General features: G+C 59.7%; 1 protein-coding gene across 6 annotated transcripts in view; it reads right to left on the minus strand.

Moving 5' to 3' along the window:
* Kazn (kazrin, periplakin interacting protein) overlaps positions 1-12531 on the minus strand; it is a 1015267-nt gene that overhangs the window by 115371 nt on the left and 887365 nt on the right. The gene's annotated exons all lie outside the window — the stretch shown is intronic.

A 12531-nucleotide genomic window follows, 5' to 3' on the forward strand; every position in this document is an offset into this window, starting at 1 on the left:
CAGGGCGGCTCCAACCCACGCCATAAGTCCAGGAAGTGCCCCCTGCCTGGCACCAGCCCTGGGGTGAACGGTCAAGCGGAGCCCCTGGGATCTGGCTTCCCTGACCGTATTTCCTGCAAGCCCACCCCCGTGCCTCTCAGGAGAAATGGCACCACTAGAGTTTGGGGGTCTGGATGCTGCATGATCGGGGTGTCCAGCTTGGATAAAGGGGAGACTGGAAGCGAGGCAGGAACACTGACTGCAAAGCGTGCGGCGGCGTCTGCTGTCCTCGCACGCGGCCCTCCCCCGCTCGCCTCGCTCCCGCCCAACTCCAGACCTTGCCTCTTTCCCCTCCCACGCCACCAACTTCAAACCCTGTGCATCACTGGGTCGTCTGGCCTTGGGCTGGGGACCTCTGTCCTGACACTGAGAAATACTACACACCACTGTGGCGTAGGGAAGGAGATTGGCAGGTGTCCCTGGCGCACAGGACCGACGGGGGTGGGGAATGTAAAACAGCACATCAACGCCCCCAGTGCCCGCACTCAGCCGCGGGCGCTTACAAACTGCCCTGCAGCGGGCGAAGCAGCAGAAAACCCAGGTGGCAGAAGAAGTGGCCCCGTCAGGAGCAGGGGTTGGCACCGCGACCACCCTGGGACAGGAGGAGGCCCGCGTCTCGTGGGCTTGTGGCCACATCTCCCTGGAACTAGAAGCCGATCACTAACCAGGCCAGGGAGGTCACCACCTCCAGCGGCGGGACAGTCCACTGCTGCAGACACTGCAAGGCAAACCATGCAGGCTCTGGTCACCCCAGCCCTGACGAGAAGCCCAAGCCCCGCAGGCCAGGTGTTTCCCGGGCCGGGCAGACATACGTGCGTTGGAGCCGGATCCTGGGCGGGGTTTTCAATGACATCTTCTCCTGGAAACTAACTGGGGAGAGCCCGGGGGCCCAGGAACGCTCCCCACTGCTCTCTGGAGGCAGCCGTAAATCTCCTAAATGACCAGGACCTCCACCCGCACACCTGCAAGGAGCTAATTGGGCGGAAGTGCGGGTGGAACCAGATTCCCCAACCCAGGCTGGCCCGGCCTGGGCGCCAGGTGCCGGTTCAAGTTAAACATTCCCAGGCAGGAAAGCCCAGTCTCGGCTGCCCGCTGGTCGGCATCTGAGGTATGTCCTCTCCCCCTCCCCGCTTCTGTGATCTCCGGGCTGCGTGCACAGGTTCATGGTCCCTCCTCCAAGAGGCCAGTACTGTTGAGCTGGCCATGGGACTGCTCACAGACCCCAATCGAGTCTGGGAACAGGTCAGTGGCCTTGAGGTTCCTTTGGGCCTAAGGGCTGCCAGCAAGGGGCAGATGGCAGCAGAAAAGATGGCACCTGGGTCCAGACCGCTGGCCCCGCCCGAGGCCCTGTCCACCTGCCTCGCCCCCCGCCTGTCCACTGGGGGCTGCGTGAACTCTGCAGGCCCTGCCGAGTCGTCTGAGGCAACATCAGGACGCTGGGACACAGCTCGTTCTGGGACGTCTTCCCTGGGATGTGCAGAAGCAGCTGGGACTCAGCGGCCCGACTCCGGCCTCACAGAGGGCTGCGGTGGGCGGTGGACCGGAGGCCACGCCACGCGGGGAGGCGGTGGGGTGTCCTGCCTCCACCCTCTCCGCACCCGCCCTGTCCTGGAGGAAAGAGGCTCGAGACAGGACGGTCCACGTGCCTCAGAGGCTGTCCCCTGACGTCAGAGGGGTTACCATGTCAAGGACACTGATTAAGTGTGAGGAATCTTCAAGGGCCACAGGCCACAGGGCGGACACCACCAGGAGGGGGACTCGAGGCTCAGTAAAAAGGAGAGCAAAGGCCAAAAACCAGCCAGAAGAGGAGGAGTTTCCGACCCCGACACTGTCCAAGCCCGGAGGACCCCCCGCTGGACGTCCTGAGCCAGTCTGTCCTCCCTGCCCCACGCTCCTGGGGCCAAGTACCCCGCCTGCCTCCAGGGGGTCAGTCACCCTTGCTAGAGATTCCCGGGCTCCAGGGCAGGGAGGGCTACGCCTCCTGGGGAGGTGGAGGCGCCTGCGGCCACCTGGGGCACTCAGAGTGCCCGCTGCCACCCGCCTGTAGTGTCAGGAGGGGGCTCCACCGCAGGCCTGGACACAGGCCACCGAGGGAGCAGCTCACCGGGTAGGGAGAGCTCAGGCGGAGCCAGCCCAGCCCCACGCGCAGACCAGAGACCCGAGACCTGGGACCACAGGCGCCTTCGCATCAGGCGCGATCCAAGGATGCGGGAGAGGAACGGCTTTGGAAGGAACAGGGAGGCAGGCGGGGACCGTTCGGCGGGTCCCTGACAGCGGAGGAGCAGCGGGCGGGAGAGAAGGAGGAGCGCAGGAAGGGAAAGGAAGCTGGCGGGCGCTGCGTGGGGGTCGCCCCGGGCACCAACCCCAGCGCCCCAGCGGGTGCTCCAGACCAGCAACGCCACCCACGGGTCCACAGCACCGCTTTCCTCCAGGCCCCCAACCAGCGAGGGTACAAGCGCCGCCAGGAGTGGCCATCACATCCTGCAGGGCTGTCCACTACATCCTCCTCCAGAAGGGACGGCTCGGATGGGGAGAGATGGCACTAGTGCAGGCGGGAAGTGAGAGCGGTAAGGAGGGGCAGCAGGCTCGGGGGACCCCGAAGAGACCCTGGGCTCCTCCCCAGGCAGGAGGGGACTGTCACCTGCTATCCCTGGAATCAAACTGAATACACAGGAGGCGCTAGACACGTGCTGTGGGGACAGATGAAGGCCTCATCAGACCTGGGAGAGGATGAGGAAGGACATTTTCCTTCAAGTTAAGGGTTCCAGCCAGAAAAAATGTCAGTGTGGTGAGGGAGACCTGGCCTGCTCCGCCTGCTCCCCTGCCTGATGACCAAGTGACCAGCCGGCAAACGTGCTGTAAGACAGGGTGCCGAGCTGGGGTCTGCACTGGGGTGACCACCAGGCCTGTGGCGTGACCGCGGGAGGGGAAATCAAGGAACGGATGGGGGAGGCCCGGGAGAGGGCCGGGTAGGGCTGCCTCGGGCTGTGGGCAGGGATCCCTCTCCGCAGGACCAAAGCCACCAGGGGTGGCCGGCACCGGGGTAAGGCCCAAGGTCACTGGGGGACCAAACGTCCTAGCTGGCCCAGGACAGGCCCCATGACATGGGGCTCTCAGTGCTGAAACCGGGCAAGCCTTGGGCCCGACAGGACGAGGTGGTCGTGCTAAGTACAGGTTCACCCTGGCCGAGATCAGGATGGTACTGACCACGTTCCTAAGGTGCCTCAGATGGTGCGCAGCGCCTGCCCAGCCCCAGGGAGCAGCCACACCCTGAGCAGAGCCAGCTGGCCTGGGGCACTCAGCAAGTGCAGAGGCCAGCCACCTGCGCCAGGTCCCACGCAGGTGAGCAGCAGGGCCAGGCTGGAGCTCAGCCTCCCTCCCCGCCTGTCCACGGGCGCCGCACACACCAGAGGGAGAAGCACTGTCCGGGCACAGTCGTCCTACAGGGCTGAGGCAGCAGAGGCAGCAGAGGCCTGGTCCTCACGAGAGGACTCGGAGGCCCAGGGACAGGATACCTCTGGCCTCTGCTCTCCTGAGATTCTGGCACTGGGGGAGCAGGAGGCCACCCCCCGGGAGGATGGGCGGGTCTTTGCTGCCTCCCCTAATGTCACCATGACAGCTGTCCCTGGGGTGAGGCTGGGACCTGAGAGGGCCCCCGTGAGGGGCAGACAGTCCTCTCAATACCCCTGGGCAACCTGCAGTTGAGGAGGGAAGAGACCAGAGTGCGGGGAGACTGGGGAAGGGGCTGGGGACGTGGCTCGGTGGTACAGCATCTGCCTGGCATGCAGGAGGACCTGGGTTCGATCCCCGGCACCACAGGGAAAAAAAACAGAGAGAGGGAGGGAGGGTCTCAAGGAGGCTCGCCCCAGCTGCAAACTCAGCTGCACCGTGGCCCTCGCCCGGCCCGGCCCAGGAACACCGGTCTCTGCATTTGCAGAAAATTCTCAGGGACCACTGAGTTGCTGCTCTTGGCAGCGCATCTGGAGAACCGCGGACCGAGCTGCCGAGGCTGCGGGTGGAGGCGAGGGCCGGGGAGGCACAGGCAGGCCACTGGGTGGGGAAGACACCCAGGTAAAGAGGCAGGTGCCGGAGGCCTCAGTCCTCGCCGCAGAGTGGGTGGGCGTCTCGAGGGGTGGTGGCAACTTGTTCAAAATGCAGCCTCTCAGGCCTGTCCCCAGAGCCTCCCGATCGCCCAGATCTGGCATGGGGTCCAGGAAACATTTTAGAAACAAGCTCCTGGGTGCCCAAGGGCCACGCATGGAAGCCTTAGGGCCCAAGGGGGCAAAATGACCATCTTGGTCTTTATGAACTGGGAGGAGTCAAAGAACTATTTCTGGGCATCAAGTCCTGATTCAAGGTCACCTCTGACAGAAAGCTTGGAATGGACCCACCATTTGACCCAGCTATCCCACTCCTTGGTCTATACCCAAAGGACTTAAAATCAGCATACTACAGAGATACAGCCACATCAATGTTCATAGCTGCTCAGTTCACAATAGCTAGATTGTGGAACCAACCTAGATGCCCTTCAATTGATGAATGGATAAAGAAACTGTGGTATATATATACAATGGACTATTACTCAGTCATAAAGAAGAATAAAATTATGGCATTTGCTGGTAAATGGATGAAGCTGGAAAATATCATGCTAAGTACAATAGGCCAAGCCCAAAAAACCAAAGGTCAAAAGTTTTCTCTGATATGTGGATGATGATACATAATGAGAGGGGGTAGTGTGTGGGGGGGGAGAGAAGAATGAAGGAACTTTGGATGGTGTAGAGGAAAATGGGGAGGGGGAAGGAAAGATAGTGGACTGAGACAGACGTCATGACCCTGTGGACATGTATGATTACACGAATGGTGTGAATCTACATCATGTACAACCATGGAAATGAAATAATGTACCCCATTTGCATACAATGAATCAAAATGCACTCTGTAAAAATCTTAAAAAATTAAATAAAAAAAAGAATCCTAGCCACTTGTGGCCTTGTACAATTAGAGAAAATTAAAAATCCAGTTTCAGTGGTGCCGTGGCATTTTAAGTCCAGGGGCTACGGCTGCGGACAGATCATTCCCAGCCTGGAGAGATCCCATGGCATCTGCCCCCACTCCCCGTCCTGTGAAAGGGGCTCCTCCTGGGTCAGTCCCTGGGTGCAGGACAGGAAAGACATTTCTACCCCATACAAAGAAACGCAGCAGCCTGGGTGGGAGACCCCAGCTTGGCAGGGGACATCAGGGACATCGGAGACACAGGCTTGCCCAGGTCAGCTGCTGGTGCAGCCAGAAGGCCTCAGAGGCGACCAGGAAGGACGAGAACTGGTGCTCGAGATGCAGGCCCACCGGCTGCAGGGGCTTAGAGAGTGTCACACAGGCAAGGGGCTCAGCCTGGCCCATGTGCTGAGGTGGACAGGCAGCAGGGAACGCTCGGGGTGTGCAGGTGGCCGCAGAGCCACAGATGGGAGGGGTCCCACTTCCCAATCCTCAGCTGAAAGGAGGGACGGAGGTGGCGGCTGGGGGCCTGGATGGGGAAGCCGACTGATTAGGTGGGATGCAGGCACGGCTCCATCCAGCCCTCGGTCTCTTCCAGTCTGGACAGGACACACCCCGCCCTGCCCAAGGCTCCAGAGCTGGAGGACTCGCCGCCTCCCTGCAGCCCAGGCCGCCGCCTCCTGCACCTGCTCAAGCAGATCTGGGGACGAGGGAGGTCCTCAGGCTGAGCGGTCAGGAAAACGCCAGGGGCAACAAACTAACAGAAGCCCTAGTCGTCCCCCTTGAATAAACACAGGCGCAGCGTTCCCAACATCGCCGCAGACTTGCATGTGAGCCATTGGTCTCAGGGCTCGGCGCGCAGGGCAGGGTCTCCCCACCGCCGCCCGCAAGCTCCTTGGCCTCTGGCCTGCAGGACACAAAGCAAACAGCACCCCTCCCCCAGGGCTGTCCTCCACAAGGCTGGCCTCCGTGGGAGAGGCCAGGAGGAGGCGGCCAAGCCGTTCCCGGCACACATCTGCCCGTGCAGTGCAAAGCTGCAGGGCTGACAACAGAAGGGACCCGAGGGGGCGGGGCAGGTGGGGCCAGGCCGGAGAGGCTGGAAGAACAGGCTCCACCAGTGACTTTGGGGACCAAGATTAAGAACCTGGATGAGTCAGAGGAGGAGCGTTTGGCCTGCGAGTCTCCTCGGCCCAGCCTGGGCCGGCTCACGAGCAGCGAGGAGCTGCAGAAAGGAAGGCCTGGCCGGCAGAGGCCGGTGGGCCGGGGCCGGCATCCTGGCCTCCCCGCCGGACAGTCTTGTGAGCTCGCAAGACGGAGCAGGGCCACGGCTCTTGCCACTGGATTCCGAGAGCAGGTGCCCAGGCTGGGGTTGGAACAGAAAGGAAGAGGAGACCACGAAATCTAGCCAGGGCGTCCAGCCCCCTTCCATCCACTTCAGACCCCAGTGGAACGGAGAGGGTGCTGCTACTTATTCTACCAGGGTGCAGGGGACCACAGCACACAGACCTCGAAACTAACCTGGCCTCCGGGGCAGCGCTTCCCAAAGACGGGTCTGTGGAACCCCCATATGGAACCACCCAAGGCACTTGATAAAGAAGCAGGCTTGGGGGGGATGGGAGGGCGGCTGAGAATCTGCATGCTAGTGAGCACCCCAGACTGAGATCCCCAAGGGCCGAGAGAGACCCCCTTGAATGAGAGAGGGGGTCAGGGCGAGGGCAAAGAGGGAGACCCTGACTCGTGTGCCTGTTGCCAGTTTTCAGTGTGACCCTGGAGACCACCCCATCTGGCACCGTGGAGTGGGGTACGGCCCCTGAAGCAGGCTGTTCCCTCACTGTGGAAACTCGGCCTGAGTTTCCTGCTCACTCCTGGACACGTGACCCCATCCTTGCTGAGGTGTCTGGCTCAGAGATCAGCATTCCAGGTTCCCAAATGGCCAGGGGACGGGGACAGCAGGTGGGACCTCCCAGCCAGGGTAAGCTTGGATTCTGGCTGGGGCAGCGGGGTGGGGATGGAGCCCCTTGGAGGCAGAGAATCAGGGACCAGCTCCTAGGGATGCTCACTCACATCCACTCCTGGATGGCTGGAAGCCGGCAGGCCCAAGATGACGATGTCACACACAAACACACACACACACACACACACACACACACCCACACCCACACCCACAACTGCAGCATCTCAGCCTCTGCTCTGGGCCCTGACGAGGAAACCACAGGGAAGTAGAGTCCTGTGGAAGGCCGCCTGGAACAGCCACGTGTACTAATTCCTGCTTCCTGTCTAACATCCTGGGTGGGCTCATCTGCAAGGTGGGACAGAGGCCAGCTGTCCCATAAGAAGGGGGTTGAGCAAACCCAGGCCACACAGCGCCCTCAGTAAGTGACTCTTCATCCTTAACAGGGCCCGCCTGAGACACACTCCCTCCAGCCTGGGCACACAGGACTTCAAAGTCCAGCGCACGCTGGCGGGATGGTGCTGCGAGGTGCGGGAGCCGGCCAGGAGCCACGGCGGCGCTGTTTTCCACTCTCTCCGAGCCCCCAGGGAAAACTTCCTGAAGCTTCTATACAACCAAGAGGCCTTGAACACGCTCAGCCGCCTGTGATCGAGTTACAGCCCAAACGTCAGGAGCCTGAGCCACCTGCCAATCCAGGCACCGACCAGGGACAAGCACCTGTGGATCAGCTGCCAGGTGCCAGGTGTGGATGCTCCTGACGCAGTCCCCAAACCCGGCACGTAGGCCGAAGACTATCACCACGCTCCACCCAGCAGCTCTGCGCTCCTTCGTCAGGGCACGTCGCCCCATCGGGCTGCGACATCAGGCAGGACTCACCTACCTGCCACCCCTTCCACGCAGGGAGTTTCTTCCAAATCGGGGGCTGCCGAAGCTCCTGATGGGCTGTCGCCATTGGGCACAAGATGCCAGGAGTCACCACAAGCGGCGCCCTCTGACTGGCCTCTCTTGAAGGCGTCCCAACAGCAGACAAGAGAAAGCCTTAAGTCCCTACCTTCCCGGAGGCCGGCACACGGGGCGCAGAGCGGGGGGCCCCGGGGAACGGGAGGCGATCCTGACCTGCCCCCTCCCTGACAGGCACACGCAGCATCCGCCGCGGGGACGGAGAGCGAATCCATTAAATAGCTGCACACGCTGCGCACACCGCGCCTTGTCAGCCTGGCCTGCCTCTCCGGAGTGTTAATGGCCCTGAGTGACTCAGAGCAAACACAGGATTCCCCAGGCGACCGCTGCCGTGCTCACGATGCGCTGTGCTGGGCGCGCTTATCCCCACCTGGCTGTCTGTGCTTGTGGACCGGCTGGGTTTGGATAAGGGGGACTCCCGCCATCCCCCGGGCTGGGGGGTGCTGTTGGCCTTGGGCCACTCACTTGGGGGCTCTTGAGATGATGGAAAGGAGAATACACACTTCTTCCTCCAGAAGGACCGGCAAGTCAACCGGTCAACTCGGCTGGCCGTGACCCCCGTAGAGGGCTCAGGAGCACCATGGAGAGTTCCCGATGACTCAGGCCAAGCGAGCGGCCGGCTGTCTTCAGTCAGTTCGTCAGTCAAATCCCAGCATTTTAAACTTGAAAAATGCACACGCGGGCGTTACAGCCTCACACACACACACCTCGAGTTCTCTGGACTCTGGATAAATGGGAACTCCAGCTCCTCCCCTGGTATTGGCCCGTGGGTACCAAGGATGCTAATCAGACTCCTGTCCAACCTCCAGTAGCTCTCAGGCGGGCAAACAGGATCCCCTTTTATACAAAGGTAAACGGGGGCTCGGAAGGTAGAGCACTTGTCTGGGGACACACAGTCAGCGATGTGCAGAACTGAGGAGTTCCAATGAGCACGTGTGTCTCATTCCCACGGGTGCCTGCTATCCAGCTGGGGTGCCACCTGCCCTGGCAGAGGGACAAAGTGTAGCCCATAAGAGAACCACAACACAGGAGCAGGTGGCTGACCACGGGTTTGGACCTCTCTCTGGAAACCAATCTGAGCAATGGGTTCAGTCCTGGTCATTAGGACAGCCAAGTCCCCAGTGGCCTCCACCCTGCCCTGTGGGCTGAGGGACACTCACAGTCAACCCACCAGTCACAGTGGGTGGCTTCCTTTTGGAGCATCCCTGACCCACAGGGTGGAGAGCCCTCCTGCTGAAATCGCTAAGGTCCAAAGATTCAAAGACAAGCAAATGCTGGCATTACTTAAAACAAGGAATGTCCGGAAGAGGCCACATCTTGTTTTTTACAAGATAAAGAATTAAGACCAAAAAAAAAAAAAAAAAAAAAAGTTAAAGTAGAATCTACTTCCTTAGGTACAATTCGGGGTCCTTCCACACTGCTTGCAAGCCTGCAACCTGGGGTCAATTGCCAGCCGTGACACCCATTGGCCGTGTGACCTTGGGCATGTCCCTCCACTCTTCTGAGCACATTTCCTTACCTGTGGAAGGGATCAGCCACCACACCTGCCCCTGGGTGGCTGGGAAGACTAATTAAGACAAGCATCTTGTTTAGTGACTACCACAACTGGCTCCCAGGCGCTGGAAGCTGGTGTGCAAAGATGTACAAGCACCCTGGAGGCCCCTCCCCCATGGGTTCCGTGTAGGGGGAGGGGAAAGAAGCAACAGATACAAATGATAATGACACATAATAAATGCTGCAAAGGGAACCTCGTTCAGACGCGTCCAAGGTGGACAGATAAAGCAGCTGGTCTGCAAAGACACTGATTTCTCACCACCTTTTCCAAAAGGGTCTTGGTGCCTTTAGCCGTCGGCAACCCCCTCTTGCCTTAGGGCCCGGGCACCCCAGAGCGAGATCTCTCTCTGCCCGCCCTACCTAAACGCCAAACAGCACCTGCTGCCACCGCTGGACCCTCCCAGCTTCAGCCTCCTCCCAGCGCTGCCCGTCCCTGGACGCATCCGTCCCCTGCACATTTGCCTACTGGAAGTCTCCTCCCCCAGAATCGAAGCTCCATGGAAACAGGGCCGCAGTTGTGTTGGCTGCCATGTCTCCAGCAGCTCCGGCAGACCGTGCCTGGCCAGGAGCAATGCCCGGGAAATGTGACTGCGTGAACGGCAAGCGAGCGAGCGAGCGAAGAACCTGATTCATGTTCTCAGCTTCCACATCTCCACGGAGCCCCCAGGAGGGGCTGCTCTGGAACCACCTGACCCTCAGTTAGCCCCCCTGCTCCAACCGGGAAACTGGCCGGGGAGCATTTCAAGGTCAAACAGAATCGGGCCGGAAGCAGGTCCACCCGCAAGCACCCTACTTCCATCTCCTGCTCTGGTCCCTGGTCCACCCACCCTGGGGGCCCAAACTGTCACCATCCCAGGGTCCAGGGCCCTGCTGATTCCAGGTCACTCTTCCTGGACAATGTGAGGGTGTCCAGGCCTCCATCCCATCATGAGGTGTCAATCCCCCAACTCTCCCACCAAACGGGGCAACACTTCCAGCTCCTTAAACCGAGCGCCAAGTCAGCCTAGGTCAAAGTGCCCAGATGCTAGGACGAGTCACCGACAGCCTGGCCGAAGGTTTATTTTGGTAACAGTTTCAGCTTGCGGTAGCCAAAGACTTCCCATTTCCCTCCCAGAGGAAAACCCTCTTGACAATCGCTGGACGGAGAAACCATTTCCGTGCAGGCTGCCTCAAGGCCCGGCCATCGGGAAAGCCCTCTGAAACTTCTGATCTTTAAGAACCAGAGACGGGGCTGTGGGTGTAGCTCAGCAGTGGAGCACCTGCCTAGCAAGGGGGAGGCCCTGGGCTCCATCCCCAGCTATGCAAGAAAAGGAAGACCTAGAGAAAGAGGAGGATGGCGAGAGCCAGGGGGTAGAGAAAACGCAAAACTTTGTCTTGAGTCACTTGTTTGAGCCTGTTTCCTGCCAGGGATGCCACCAGAAACCCGGCAAAGACAGCTCCAAGCTGTTTCCCCTTCAGGAACACATCAAGAGCGTGAGCAGAAAACAACCAGCCCTGTACGCGGGAGACAGGCCTTTCTGGGCTACAGCATGTCATTAGGATATGGTTATCACGAACAAAGAATGGAGCCTCTCTAGACACAAAGCAACAGCTACAATCTCCACCCAGCGCCCTCCACATGTTACATAATAACAACTTCCACTGACATACCACAAAGCCTTGGATCACTTAAGCATTTTACACACCAAGCAAACGCCACCCTGACAGGTTCAGGAGGGCAAAGCAAGGACGCAGGCCTCCGTGGTGAGCCAGAGGAGGTGCTGCCAGACACCATCTTCTGAAGGATGCAGTCCTTACTTGGTGCCCCCATTCCCACTGTACAGATGGGTAAACTGAGTCTTGAGGAGACAAGCAACCTCCTCACACTCTTCCACGGGCTCACTTTTTGCACAACCACAGGCCTTGGCCCTTAACTTCTCTGTGCAACTGGGCACACTGGACGAAGAGAACTCCCTGCAACAGAGAGGAATGCTTTGCTCTGCCACCCAAGCATTCCCATCGCTGCCAATGCAGGAATCAGCAAGACTTGCTGCTCTTCCTCAACGGAAAGAAGTAATTATTAGGCAAATAAGCCCCTGGATTTTGGGGGGCTGGTGAGCTTGCTGCCTGGGGAGGTATTCTAAAGTGGAGGCTTCAAATTGCAACAGACAAAATCTTAAATTCCAGCACCAAGGTTCAGGACTGTGAGCACCTGGGCAAGTCTTTCTGTCCTGAGTCTTTCTGCCCTCATCTGCCTCCCACAGCCTCACTCCCAGGGCTGCAATAAAGGTTTCTGGACACACTGCACAAGAATTCCTGGAACACACGAGGTGTTCAAGAAATAATGGAAAAACATGTGCTCCCCCCTTTTTCCTGGAAACAGTATTCTGAACTTCAAATTGATGGTGACAGACCCTTCTCAGAAAAGTCCTTAGACTTCCATTCTCAACTGCTTCCTAGGGGAATCAAGCGGATCCAGGGGTTCCTGACCCGCCCCGCCCCCCACATCGCACACACCCATTACCTAACTCGGGAGGCTGGAGGGTCAAGCTAGCTGAGGCCTGAAGTGGACAGAATGGGCGCACCTACTGGGAACAGTTTAACCCTAAAACGCTGTTTTCCAAGTGGGGAGGATTGGCCAACTACACGCAATTAGATCACCGCATTTGTCTCCCTCGCTGCAATTCCTTCCTGCATTATTCGGAGTTCAAGCAGAAAGGCAGCAAGCTCTCGGCTCCCAGCAAATGGGAGCCTTCTATTTCCCCCTCGGAGGGGCGGCAGTAAAGGGGCTCTCAACTCGGGACTTTACAGGGCTGCCAGATGGGTTACAGATGCGGTCGCTGGGCCGCCCCAACTTCGCACCGGGCCGGCCCCTTTCCCACGCTTGCGCGGGGGTCTAGCTGAGAGCTGGGTCTCCAAGCGCTACGGGATCGCACGCCTCGGACAGGCGCGGCCTTGGCCTCTCCCTACAGTTCGCTCCGGGAGCTCAGGATGAAGTGCGGGGAGTCCCCAGGCCCCTCGCCCCCCTGCTGAACAACTAACTCCACGTCCCGCGC

The sequence above is a fragment of the Sciurus carolinensis genome, chromosome 1 (genome assembly GCF_902686445.1).
Source record: "Sciurus carolinensis chromosome 1, mSciCar1.2, whole genome shotgun sequence".
NCBI lineage: Eukaryota > Metazoa > Chordata > Mammalia > Rodentia > Sciuridae > Sciurus > Sciurus carolinensis.